Genomic DNA, 13,698 nt, shown 5'->3' on the forward strand with positions numbered 1-13,698 from the left:
CCCACGGCGGGCATCAGTGACAGTGCTGGTGAGGCTGGGACTCATAGTCCACCGGGTTTGAGAGTGACGCGCACACGCGCAGAGAGGCAGGCCCTATATGGCAGCCAGAAGAAGGTCAGCTGACTGAGCGGGTCAGCTGACATTTCCATTGATCCTCATTGGTCCAGCAATTAGGGGAGGTACTGGAGAGTCCTTTTGTATATATACTGCTGGCTGTTCACTTGCCCGTTGTCTGGCGTTACGAACACAACGTGCTAGCACTCAGACCCTAGTCAGATCCTAAAGTGTGCCGGGACCAGCTGGAGCTGTAATCCTACAAGTGTATGTTTTCCGGAACACCATGCAGCCGGAAAATGTGGATGATGAATAAGTCGGCCAATTCCTGGGCCGAGGGGAGTCCTTTCAAGGGCACGAAACGGGTCATTTTGCTGAAGCGGTTTTGCTGAAGCTAGATTCTGTTGATAGCTTAAAGTACTAGTTTGATTGTGATATCTGTTATGACCTTTTGGCTTGCCTGACTATCTCCTGAACTCTGATTCTGTACCTCGATATTTCTGATACCCTGTTGCCGAACCCTGCCTGTTTATCAGACTCCGCATCTGCCCTCTGAATCTGTACTTTATCTGTCTGTGTGTTTACGACCTGGCTTGTCCGACCTCGAGAACCGACCTTACTGTTAGAGGGGGTTCCCAGTCCTGTTAGTGACACCTCTCCTTGAGTGTCACTATCAGAGAGTCCTTCCTATCTTAGCTTGACTCCTCTCTCCTAGGAGAGTTCAGGCTTTCGGAAGGAATCCGTGCAGTACTCCTTACTGCCTCGAGGCCTAGGCCTCTTAGTGTTACAGTTACACCAAACACTACACTCTACTCAGGTGTCCAGAGGTTAGCTAGTATATCGGATTATCGGTGATACTGCAGATCATCTATAATCTGGTATAGATCTGTATTCCCAGTGATACTGCAGATCATCGGTAATCAGATCCTCTCTGTGCTACACCGTTCGTTACACATTCATTCCAGTATCTATCTAGTGCATTTTTAAAGGGTTGCAGAAAGGTTCTCACATTTGTGCATGTATTACAGTGAACCTGAAATGAAAATAAACTGAGTATCCATAGAACTAATCCTAAGTGGAACTTTCCTGGAACTCCACGTCCTTATTTTGGTTTTCCGAAGTGAGCCGGGCTCTGACATGGAACCTCATTTTGGTGGGGGTTTGGCAAAGCGTTGCTCCCACCTCTTATTCGGGCCGGGGCTGCTGGCTTTCAGAGACTTTATTAAATCCTTTCCGGGTTTTCCACCTCTTCTGTCTGTGTCCAGAAATCCCGACTTTATCCCAGGCCTAGACGTGGCATGGTTTAGTAGAGCAAATTCGAACCCAGATAATTAAAACTTGATTATTCTGGTTAACTCTGGGCATTTCCCTCACCTATCTTCCCCCACCCTTTCTACCCTTCAGTTAAATAGCTATATCACTCAACTTTGCAAAAGCCAACGTGGCATCAGATCAAAACTTTTAGATTTTGAGCAGCTTTGCCAGGACAGAAAAAAAAATTATATTTACATATTGTAACGATTGTGTAATTATTTCCGTGGTCAGCGCACAGGATGCGTGCTGACACTGCGGAAATCCTCCACAAGCGTATAATCGGAGAGAACCCAGCAACGGTGCTATGCAACCACCAGTAGAGGGGAATTCCTGCCGGCAGATGGAGCTGTGGAGAACAGAGGAACAACCCCTCTGTACTGCCACAGATGCCAGATAGGAATTGTACGAGGGGGAAGCAATGCAGGGCAAGATAGCCCTTAAAGAGAGAGAGCACAGAGACAGGATGTATGTGTGTCCACCAATCTAGTCGCCACCCAGCGATGATGAACACACAACAGTGAAGACCAAGTGGGAAAGCAATCGCAAGACATGGTGATTGTTAACAGGGAAACAAGACTGAGTAAGCACAGAGATAGAATGTACGTGTGTCCACCAATCTAGTCGCCACCCAGCGACGGCGAACACACAACAGCAGAAACCAAGTGACAACGCAATCGCAAGAGATAACGATTGCCAAGAGGGATTGCCAACATGGAAACAAGACTGAGTAAGCACAGAGATAGAATGTATGTGTGTCCACCAATCTAGTCACCACCCAGCAACAGTGAACACACAACAACGGAAATGAAGTGGGAACGCAATCGCAAGTGTAGCGATTGCCAATAGTGACACAAGACTGAACTAGACCGAGCACAAGTATAAAGAAAGAGCACAGGGACAGAATGAATGTGTGTCCACCAATCTAGTCGCCACCCAGCGACGGTGAACACGCATCAGCAGAAACAAAGTATGAATGCAATCGCCAGACTGGCGATTGCCAACAGACACAAGACTGAGCAGGACAGAGCACGAGAGTAGCAAAAGGCACAGCAAGCAACAACAATAAGAACATCAAGGAAAATAACAAACGCTAGCTAAACGCGAACACCGCACTCATTCGCAACAGAGAACGCTTTTAAGCACAATCACCGCGCGTTAGGCGCCCAGTGATAAGCGTGCCACCCTAACTAACCAAAGAACACAAACACGAAATAGAGAACACGAACGCTTGCTAAACGGATACCTCACCGAGCCTACAGCAAGCGCTCGTACCGAACAAGACAGACAGACGGGGCTACCAGTAGCAACCGCTGCTCTAGCTAGCACTCCTAAGGCAGAAAATAGAAGGAACAACCGCTGCTACCGGTAGAGCGGATGCGATCCAGACAGACAAACAGATGGGGCTACCAGTAGCAACTGCTGCTCTGGTTAGCACCCCTAAGGCAGAACACAGAAGGAAGCACTGCCATTACCACTAGGGCGAATGCAATCCAGACAGATGGAGCAGCCAGCAGCAACCGCAGCTCTGGCCTACACTCCCAGACAGACAGAGCGATTTCCTGTCAACCGCCGCTGGCGACAAGACAATCGAAGCAAAGAACAGAACAAGGCAAAACAGATAATACAACCTATGAATATATAAAGTCAGCGCAGGTCTATAGTAATACAGCTTTCGTCATTTTCTGGTATACAGGATCTTCGAACAAAAAGGTAAAGAAGCAAGGCTTACCAGATTCCAACAACCCACATTATAAGGTTGTAAACGAATTTGATAGATGGTCCGCAGAACTTTCAAATGGTGTCGTTTCACCAGCGATGTTGCACACCTCAGATTCCTACGGAATATATTAGATATCCTGAGGTCGCAGAGACTCGCCAAAGAGGAGTCCAGTAGGATAGTGACATGAAAGAGATGTACGGCACATCTAAGTGTAAACCGTCTTTATTACATAACAAGTAAAACAATTTAAAAACAAGGATAAAAGAAACTCACATACGGGGCCCGTGCACTGGGAACCCCGAAAAAGTAGCGCGCATAAAATGGTCAATAGAAGACCTCAAATAAAATGGTGCCGCCTGTCGGGAAACAATTCAGCAATTCTTCAGCGTGACATATCACAAAGATCAAACAGGAATGTATTGTAAATAGAGATGTCGCGAACCTCCGATTTTCGGTTCGCGAACCCTGTTCGCGAACCTCCGCAAAAGGTTCGGTTCACGAAAAAGTTTGCGAACGGCAATAGACTTCAATGGGGAGGTGAACTTTGAGAATTTAAAAAAAATTCTACCAGCTAGAAAACATGTTTCAATAGCTCTAATACCTGGAGGCACACCTGATTGAGTAAAATACACATCACTGTCACGAAAAAGTTCGCGAACGGCAATAGACTTCAATGGGGAGGCGAACTTTGAAAATTTTAAAAAAATTCTACCAGCTAGAAAACATGTTTCAATAGCTCTAATACCTGGAGGCACACCTGATTGAGTGAAATACACATCACTGTCACGAAAAAGTTCGCGAACGGCAATAGACTTCAATAGGGAGGCGAACTTTGAAAATTTAAAAAAAATTCTACCAGCTAGAAAACATGTTTCAATAGCTCTAATACCTGGAGGCACACCTGATTGAGTGAAATACACATCACTGTCACGAAAAAGTTCGCGAACGGCAATAGACTTCAATAGGGAGGCGAACTTTGAAAATTTAAAAAAAATTCTACCAGCTAGAAAACATGTTTCAATAGCTCTAATACCTGGAGGCACACCTGATTGAGTGAAATACACATCACTGTCACGAAAAAGTTCGCGAACGGCAATAGACTTCAATAGGGAGGCGAACTTTGAAAATTTAAAAAAAATTCTACCAGCTAGAAAACATGTTTCAATAGCTCTAATACCTGGAGGCACACCTGATTGAGTGAAATACACATCACTGTCACGAAAAAGTTCGCGAATGGCAATAGACTTCAATGGGGAGGTGAACTTTGAAAAATTAAAAAAAATTCTACCAGCTAGAAAACATGTTTCAATAGCTCTAATACCTGGAGGCACACCTGATTGAGTGAAATACACATCACTGTCACGAAAAAGTTCGTGAACGGCAATAGACTTCAATGGGGAGGCGAACTTTGAAAATTTAAAAAAAATTCTACCAGCTAGAATACATGTTTCAATAGCTCTAATACCTGGAGGCACACCTGATTGAGTGAAATACACATCACTGCTGGAAGACCTGCCCACCCTCCCCCTCCCCCTCCCCCTCCAAGCAAGGTGTTTATACCATTTGACTCAGTTGTCTGCCTACACTAATTAGTTATGGGACAGCTGCTACACACTCTGCTAGGGAGATTTTAATTAGCCTCTTGTGGGTCTCCTCCCTCCTCCCTTCTCCCTTCTGCCTATTCCCTACTCGCTCCTACCGGAGGGGGGAGGGTCTCTTCTTCCAGGGAATTATACTATTTTAAAAACCAGTATACATCATACCATAGCTGGGAATCGAACCCAGATCTCACTGTGTGGTGGGCAAGTCACCCTAACCACTGTACCACTACAGTAGTAAGTGAAGCTAGCCTAAAATTTACCATTTATGCTCAATGCAATAGAAACAGGTTGCTTACAGGGAACCTTAACTGAGAGTGATATGGATGTTTCCTGTAAACAATACCAGTTGCCTGGCAGTCCAGCTGATCTTTGTGACTGCAATAGTGCCTGAATCACACCCTGAAACAAGCATGCAGCTAATCCAGTCTGACTTCAGTCAGAGCACCTGATCTGCATGCTTGTTCAGGGGCTGTGGCTAAAAGTATTAGAGACACAGGATCAGCAGGCGATTCAGGCAACTGGTATTATTTTAAAAGGAAAAATCCATATCCTTCTCCGTTTAGGTTGCCTTTAAGGATTTGTAGCATAAAAGCCAACTCACATTGGCTGGGATTTGAACCTGGGTCTCATTGCGTGGTGGGCATGCACCCTAACCACTGTACAAGCATAAGCTGGCCTAAAAATTACCATTTATGCTCAATACAAGAGAAAAAGTAGACAAGACAAATAACTTTTATATCACACTTTTCTCCTGGCGGACTCAAAGCACCAGAGCTGCAGCCACTAGGGCATGCTCTATAGGCAGTAGCAGTGTTAGGAAGAGAGAGAGATATGAATCTACCTGGCTATCTGGGGTTCTCTTTGGACAACTGTTGAACACAAAAGAGAAGGCCATGTCTGGCTACATATCTGTAAGCAGTGGCTTCATGGTGTAATGGATAAGGGCTCTGCCTCTGACACAGGAGACCATGGTTCGAATCTCAGCTCTGTCTGTTCAGTAAGCCAGCACCTATTCAGTAGGTGATCTTAGGCAAGTCTTCCTAACACTGCTATCTTGTCTAATTTTTCTCTTGACAACTGTTGAACACAAAAGAGAAGGCTATGTCTGGCTACAAATCTGTAAGCAGTGGCTGCATGGTGTAATGGTCAAGGGCTTTGCCTCTGACACAGGAGACCAGAGTACAAACCTCAGCTCTGTCTGTTCAGTAAGCCAGCACCTATTCAGTAGGAGACCTTAGGCAAGTCTTCCTAACACTGCTATCTTGTCTAATTTTTCTCTTGACAACTGTTGAACACAAAAGAGAAGGCCATGTCTGGCTACATATCTGTAAGCAGTGGCTGCATGGTGTAATGGTCAAGGGCTCTGCCTCTGACACAGGAGACCAGAGTTCAAATCTCAGCTCTGTCTGTTCAGTAAGCCAGCACCTATTCAGTAGGAGACCTTAGGCAAGTCTTCCTAACACTGCTATCTTGTCTAATTTTTCTCTTGACAACTGTTGAACACAAAAGAGAAGGCCATGTCTGGCTACATATCTGTAAGCAGTGGCTGCATGGTGTAATGGTCAAGGGCTCTGCCTCTGACACAGGAGACCAGAGTTCAAATCTCAGCTCTGTCTGTTCAGTATGCCAGCACCTATTCAGTAGGAGACCTTAGGCAAGTCTTCCTAACACTGCTATCTTGTCTAATTTTTCTCTTGACAACTGTTGAACACAAAAGAGAAGGCCATGTCTGGCTACATATCTGTAAGCAGTGGCTGCATGGTGTAATGGTCAAGGGCTCTGCCTCTGACACAGGAGACCAGAGTTCAAATCTCAGCTCTGTCTGTTCAGTAAGCCAGCACCTATTCAGTAGAAGACCTTAGGCAAGTCTTCCTAACACTGCTATCTTGTCTAATTTTTCTCTTGACAACTGTTGAACACAAAAGAGAAGGCCATGTCTGGTTACATATCTGTAAGCAGTGGCTGCATGGTGTAATGGTCAAGGGCTCTGACACAGGAGACCAGAGTTCAAATCTCGGCTCTGTCTGTTCAGTAAGCCAGCACCTATTCAGTAGGAGACCTTAGGCAAGTCTTTCTAACACTGCTATCTTGTCTAATTTTTCTCTTGACAACTGTTGAACACAAAAGAGAAGGCCATGTCTGGCTACATATCTGTAAGCAGTGGCTGCATGGTGTAATGGTCAAGGGCTCTGCCTCTGACACAGGAAACCAGAGTTCAAATCTCAGCTCTGTCTGTTCAGTAAGCCAGCACCTATTCAGTAGGAGACTTCCAGCAGTGATGTGTATTTCACTCAATCAGGTATGCCTCCAGGTATTAGAGCTATTGAAACATGTTTTCTAGCTGGTAGAATTTTTTTTAAATTTTCAAAGTTCGCCTCCCCATTGAAGTCTATTGCCGTTCGCGAACTTTTTCGCGAACCGAACCTTTCGCGGAGGTTCGCGAACAGGGTTCCCGAACCGAAAATCGGAGGTTCGCGACATCTCTATTTACAATACATTCCTGATTGATCTTTGTGATATGTCACGCTGAAGAATTGCTGAATTGTACTGCACTCTGGAATAAAAGTAATAGCAGCAGTGCCAATTCTGCTTCCTCTCTCCCATCATACTAAATGACTTAATGTGGCAGAAAATTGGTAAATGTACATGGTGGCCTAATAATTTGGCCAATACAAACTTGTAATGAGTTGATACTCAGTTCTCTCTACCAACATCGTTTCTGTTCATGGTGCTGCCCCATCTACTGGCTTACATGAACATATTTGGTTGTCCTGTTATTTCCTAGGCAACTCCTGAAAGGATATTAAGGTTGTCTGATGTCTGACTGAAAAAGATATTACTTTTGACAATGGCACTATCAGCTTCTTCAAATATCGATCCTGACCTACTGAACAAATGTACATTGATTGCTAGAAAACTATTTGTTGAAAAATGGAGAACGAATATAGGTCCAAATCAGGAAGAATGACAAGTAAGGCGATCAGACTTTATGGAACTATTGTAGTCCAACCTAGTTTCTCACAATTCTGTAAGGGGTAAAAAATAGTTAAGGATGTACAATTTTTGGACATCGACTCATAATGACTTATTAAGAAAAGTGAAGTTTCTGCTTCTCTCAGCTTCTCTCTTCTCTGTTTCCCTCCTTTTGCTTTACCTTCTTTTTCTTTTTTCTTACCTCCTCATTCCTTTTTCTCCTTTTTTCTTCTCTCTTTAGCATTTTAGTCATTACTATTAGCATTTAAGTATCATACATTTATTAGACCACAGCCTAAAGCTTGTGGTGACGAAGCCACTTATCCCTGCTGGGCTGCATCGGTTGCTTTTAATTATATAGGTAGAAAAAAATAACGTTTTGTAAAAAAATAATACCTTTTAATGGCTAACTAATAAATTTAAATGGTGCAAGCTTTGTGGGATCTAGTCCCCTTCTTCAGGCATATTTGCAGATGTTAGCTGAAGTAAAACACTGATGCAGATAAATGGTGAACACGAAGATGACAGTTGTGCTGGTTACTGTTTATCCGTTAGGTGTCAGTGTAACGATTGTGGAACTTTCTCCGTGATCAGCGCACAACGCGTGCGCTGACACGGCGGAAATCCTCCACAAGCGTGTAAATTTGCAGGCACCCAGCAAAAGGTGCTACGCACCTGTAGAGGGAAATTCCTGTCGGCAGATTGCGCTGGGGAGTGCAGAGGAACCAACCCTCTGTACCTCCACAAGTGCCAGACAGGAATTGTACGAAGCGCAGAACGCAATCGCAAGAGAAGCGATTGCGAATGAGAGCGAGCAAAGGGACAGGTTGTATGTGTGTGCGCCAATCCAGTCGCCACCCCGCGACCGCGCACACACAACAGCAGATATGAAATAGGAACGCGATCGCGAGAGGTGCGATCGCCAGACGTGACACAAGGCAGAACAGAATAGAATACGAGGGTAGCAAAGGCACAGCAAATAATACAATGAGGAGATACGGAAAATAACAAACGCTAGCTAACCGCGAACACCGCACTCATTCGCAACAGTGCACGCGGTTATGCGTGGTCTCCACGTGATAAGCACAATAGAGACAAGCACGCCTAACTAACCATTAACAGACAAACATGAAACAGAGGACGCGAGCGCTTGCTTAACGGTTACCTCACCGAGCCTCCAGCAAGCGTAGCAGAGAAGACAGACACACGAAAACAGGGACAAGCGAGAGATAGGATCCACAGCACTAGCGAGAAGTGAGTGCGATCCAGGTACAGAGTAGCAGAACATAAGGATCCCCAGCGCTAGCGAAAAGTGGCTAGCGCGATCCTGGAAGACAGAACAGAAGGATCCCCAGCGCTAGCAAAAAGTAGTTGCGCGATCCCAGGAGACAGAACAGAAGGATCCCCAGCGCTAGCGAAAAGTAGCTAGCGCGATCCCAGAAGACAGAACAGAAGAGATAGCTGGTAGCAACCGCTGCACCAGCTATACTCCAAGAACAGAGATCAGAACCATTTCCTGTCGACCACCATAGGGACAGGACAATGGCAACAGGCAAGACAAGACAGAACAGGCAATACAGATACAATACAATCCTAACTGCACTAGGGAAATCTGCCTAACGCAGATTCAGGAATTACTCTAAGCTGATGTTCAAACAGAGAGCAAGGCTGACACCCCACCGGGAGTGTTACATAGGACGAAATCCTTATGAACAGCGAAGCATTGTGGGAAAGACATAGTACTTATAGTACACGCCTCCAATGAATGTGGCCAGGCAATTTGCATGACAACGTATGCAAATTCCTCTGCAAGCACAAGCTGCAAAACTGACAGAAGCTCTTCTTTCCAGAGTCCTGCAACATGCAAACCTACACAATGGTCAAAGGGCTGCCTGCCTGCACAGGCAGCTGAGCAAATCATCACAGTCAGGTGATCAGCAGGCATTATTATTGTACTACTACTACTATTGTACTATTGTATTATTGGTGTAGAAGTGTATTATCGACACCAGAAACTCCAGGCACATTACCCTGCAATCCCACAAGGCGTGAGACCTGCCCTTATATCTTGAGCACAAGCCAAATACAAATACTAAACTCACAGATATATCATCGAATACAAGACCAATTTTCCTGCTAGTCATCCAATGTTGTATACATGATACGCTGCATGAAATGCCCCTAAAGAGGAATCTATATAGGAGAAACAGGACAAAAACTGCACGCAAGAATGAACCATCACCGCTTTAAAATCAATAAAGGTAAAATGGACACACCAGTGGGCCAACACTTCTGTGAACCAGGACACAGCATGCAAGATCTAAAAGTACTTGTCCTTAAGGGTAACTTCAAAAATGATCAATCAAGAAAAATTTCTGAGTACAAATTTATGAAAATGTTCAAGACATTAACAGAAGGTTTAAATTGTGGAACAGGATTCATGACACCTTACGTAACATGATTGATTTGGCTTCATGATCTTCAGAAACCTGCTGGATTTCATGTATGGTTGCACTAACTCACTGGCTCCAGTCTGCTGATCACCTGACACCTAACGGATAAACAGTAACCAGCACAACTGCCATCTTCGTGTTTACCATTTATCTGCATCAGTATTTTACTTCAGCTAACATCTGCAAATATGCCTGAAGAAGGGGACTAGATCCCAGAAAGCTTGCACCATTTAACTTCATTAGTTAGCCATTAAAAGGTATTATTTTTTACAAAACGTTGTTTTTTTCTACCTATATAATTTGTTTGGCTCACACGGTACAGTAACTTTTTTGCTTTCAATTAGAGAGAGTATAAGAAGAGGGAAAAAAAAAACCTGGTCTGCATATTGATTCAAGGTCAATGATTCAGAAGCTAATTAAAAGCAAAGGACAACAATAAGACAAAAATGGAAAGTTGATTTTTTATTTTAGTACAAGGTATGAACAAAAGGACTGGCAAGCTTTCAAGCACAATGTAAACTGGTGTGAAAACCTCTTGGAAGCTGCAAGAATGTAAATTGCAGTAACCAGCAACACGGTCAAGACACACCTCATTTGTGCACTTTGGCCTTGGAAGAAGCTGGGCATCACTCTACAAAACAGTGTAAGGCCTTGCACCTTGCTGGTGCCCACTGTTACCTCCTGCGCACCCAGAGCCACTTCCAGATGGAATAAGTACACTCTATATGCTAATTTGTGCACTATATGTGTTTATTATCTCTTTGAGTACATTTTTGGGGTTATGATTGCCATAGAGAAGAAGACCACCTTCCATGTATAGAACATTGTGCCAATAAAAAAGTAGAAATATAAATACAGTAGTGCAAATGGGCCATTATGTGTTGCTTTGAGTACAGCATGGGATTTTAAAGCTTTCTTTTAAGCCTGTCGATAGTGTTACAGAATAATTATGGCCTGTTTATATATACCTATTACCCATCATACTGTATGGTGGCAGGCAGCACCTACTGTACATAGCTCTGTATGTCAACATGTTGGCTTGAACACAACATCATCAGATCCTGCAGAATACACTCTCTGGAGAAACTTCAGATCCTTGCTGGTGGTGTGATACTATATTTTATCTTCTTGCCTGCCATGGGTCATTGAGCTGTAACCAGTAGTTGATACATTTCTGCTGCCACAGGGAAAGTCTTTGCACACGTTGCTTGCAAGAGAGCTGTTTTTTTAAATCTTTGCATCTTACTGTTAAAGGGATTTATATGATAGCTAGCAGCAATGCACACATAGTGTTTTATCAGTTAACTAATCCTTCTGGCATAAAGTATTATGCTCTCCAGTCCCCATCACAGTTCCAGTGTTTGTGTTTTTCCTTGGGGAAATATTGTAAAGGTAAATAGCTGGGGAAAAAGTTCATTCTTTTGGGAATGTGAGCTTTGTTAAAGTCAAACCGTTTCTTCTAAAGTACGCCAAGTCTTAGTTATGGTTTAGGGCTTATTCTTATCTCCCATGCCATATAAAATGGCTATGATGTCAATCTCTGCTCCCATTTCCCAGACTCGTGCAGAAGTGGAGTAGATTTAAGCACTGTCTTTTGCTGGGTACCTATGAAGTTAATAAAGTAACATTGACATTAGTGATTTCTCAAGCGCAAGTGTTTTTAACCACTTGAGAACCAGAGGTTTATACCTCTCTAGTGACCAGGCCATTTTTTACAATTCAGCAATTCACAACTTTAACGGTTTATTGCTCGGTCATACAGCTTACCACCCAAATGCACTTTACCTCCTTTTCTTCTCACACATAGTGATTACTTCTGGTGGTATTTGATTACTGCTGCAATTTTTTTCTTGTTTTTATTAAATTAATTAATAAAAAAACTAAATTTTTACATTTTTCTATATTACCCCTCCCTCCCCCTTCCCCCCTAAATTGGCCCTGCACTACGTTACAAATATATGGCTATGGCAGGCATTAAATTGTGAGTCCATCAGAGGGACAGTTAGTGACAAGACAAAACAAGACAAGACTAAACTCTGTACAGCGCTGCATAAGATGTCAAGTATAAAAATTATAGGGATCAATAGTAAAAATAAATTGTATTGCTACCTTTTTTGTGTTAATATTTTACCACAGGAAGTAGTTATGACTGCACTTAAAAGAGGTTTGGAAGTTTTCTTTCTATTGAAAAACATACATGGCCCAGTAGGCTGCCAATCAATTGACAGTCCTAAATAGCTACAGGTCGCGACAGGGCTCAGGGTGGGAGTAAAGGAGCGGCCACTAAATACAGGGGACCACAGGTAAGAAGTGCACGCTACACAGCTTGTACCATGCGCTGAGGATTTTAATCGTACTGCTCAAACAGCTTAGTGAATCAAGACCATTGTACCTTGCAGGAATAGCTAGCAACTGGAATGGAAACATTAATTTGTAACCATACATTTATAGCATTTATCATTTTCAGTGATGTGGCAAACGGTTCGGCGGGCGAACATCTGTGGGGGGTTTACTACTTCCGGGTCACTCTGACCCGGAGTAGTACGCCTGCGCTGCCCGGCGGAGCGCATCCTAGATTGCGCTCCTGTTGCCGGGCACTCTCTGCGCATGAGCGTGACGTCGTTCATGACGTCACGCACATGCGCAGAAAGTGCCCGGCTACAGGAGCGCGATCTAGGACGCGCTCCACCGGGCAGCGCAGGCGTACTACTCCGGGTCAGAGCGACCCGGAAGTAGTAAACCCCCCAGGGATTCAGAGATGTTCGCCACATCTCTAATAATTTTACAGTGGTGTGAAAAACTATTTGCCCCCTTCCTGATTTCTTATTCTTTTGCATGTTTGTCACACTTAAATGTTTCTGCTCATCAAAAACCGTTAACTATTAGTCAAAGATAACATAATTGAACACAAAATGCAGTTTTAAATGATGCTTTTTATTATTTAGTGAGGAAAAAAACCTCCAAATCTACATGGCCCTGTGTGAAAAAGTGATTGCCCCCCTTGTTAAAAAATAACTTAACTGTGGTTTATCACACCTGAGTTCAATTTCTGTAGTCACCCCCCATGCCTGATTACTGCCACACCTGTTTCAATCAAGAAATCACTTAAATAGGAGCTATCTGACACAGAGAAGTAGACCAAAAGCACCTCAAAAGCTAGACATCATGCCAAGATCCAAAGAAATTCAGGAACAAATGAGAACAAAAGTACTGTAATTGAGATCTATCAGTCTGGTAAAGGTTATAAAGCCATTTCTAAAGCTTTGGGACTCCAGCGAAACACAGTGAGAGCCATTATCCACAAATGGCAAAAACATGGAACAGTGATGAACCTTCCCAGGAGTGGCCGGCCGACCAATATTACCCCAAGAGCGCAGAGAAAACTCATCCGAGAGGCCACAAAAGACCCCAGGACAACATCTAAAGAACTGCAGGCCCCACTTGCCTCAATTAAGGTCAATGTTCACGACTGCACCATAAGAAAGAGACTGGGCAAAAATGGCCTGCATGGCAGATATCCAAGGCGCAAACCACTTTTAAGCAAAAAGAACATTAAGGTTCATCTCAATTTTGCTAAAAAAAC

At 43.7% G+C, this 13,698-nt stretch overlaps 1 long non-coding RNA gene across 1 annotated transcript in view; it reads left to right on the top strand.

Moving 5' to 3' along the window:
* Positions 1–10,242: 10,242 nt before the first annotated feature.
* The window catches only part of LOC137551674 (uncharacterized), a 43,874-nt gene continuing 40,418 nt past the window's right edge, over positions 10,243–13,698 (top strand). The window contains exon 1 of the long non-coding RNA XR_011027050.1: positions 10,243–10,372. This is a non-coding gene — a long non-coding RNA (uncharacterized lncRNA). The remainder of the gene's footprint in view (positions 10,373–13,698) is intronic.

This window comes from Hyperolius riggenbachi, chromosome 1 (assembly GCF_040937935.1).
Source record: "Hyperolius riggenbachi isolate aHypRig1 chromosome 1, aHypRig1.pri, whole genome shotgun sequence".
NCBI lineage: Eukaryota > Metazoa > Chordata > Amphibia > Anura > Hyperoliidae > Hyperolius > Hyperolius riggenbachi.